We start from the raw sequence: 968 nt of genomic DNA, 5'->3' as shown, positions 1-968 counted from the left end.
CCTTGGGCGGCAGATGGCTACTTGTCGGTCGGCGTTCGGTCGCCGTTGAATGCTCGTCAGCGCCTCCTTTCTTAAGTAGCTTCGGACTTCTTCCGCATTGAATACTCGTTGGCCTTCTTGAGCATGTGGTCGAAATCTCTAGGCTACTTCTTGATGAGTGGCGGAAGAAATCTCCCTCGGCGAGCCCTGGGTGAATCATTCGTATGGTCTCAGGCGAGACCAGGGGATGTCATGGCCACTTGGTTGGGCGGATGTAGGCTCGGCGCTTCCTTGGGCTCTACTTCAGCGAGAAAGGCGACCCATATCTTTAGTACCGTCGACGACTAGCAAAGTGGTGCTAGAACGCGGCTCAGAAATCCTTGAAGCTTCGTATCGAGCCGTCTGACAGCCTTCTGAACCAGCGCTGCGTCGATCTGGAGAGAGTCGTGTGGAAGACTCTGCACGTCACTCCGTCCGTGTACTGGTGCAGCGTAGCCTCATTGTCGAACTGATCCAGATGATCATCCGGATCGGTTGACCCATTGTACGTCCTGATCGCCAACGGGGTGTAGTGTCGAGGCAGAGGGTCTTACAAAATCTCCTCTGAGAATTGTCGATTGATCCGTTCGGGAGAGGTGTTGCTTCGGAGCGTTTTGCCTTTCTTGACACCCTGAACGGGAGCATCGTCCGAGGACGATCCTCGCTCCTAATGCGCTTGGGCTATCTCCAAGGTGGTTTGGAACAGAGCTCGATGGAAGGGGATCGGCGTGGACGGCGCTTCCCCTTGTATATCGGTCGGCCTTCGGTTCTACCCCTACACGGAGAGTTGCTCCGCTCGGTCTTCTTGCCCCGCTCGTCTACCGGCCGCTGATGTCACAGGCTGTGGCGCTAGCCGATCAGCTAGCGCATGTTATTGTTGCTGCTCGATCATTTTTGCTGTTCGTGCTTGCACAAGCATCTCCAGCTCCTCTTGAGTGAGTGTTACGGTG

This window comes from Zingiber officinale, chromosome 1A, assembly GCF_018446385.1.
Source record: "Zingiber officinale cultivar Zhangliang chromosome 1A, Zo_v1.1, whole genome shotgun sequence".
NCBI classification, from domain to species: Eukaryota; Viridiplantae; Streptophyta; class Magnoliopsida; order Zingiberales; family Zingiberaceae; genus Zingiber; species Zingiber officinale.
Note: the sequence above shows the minus strand (reverse complement) of the source record.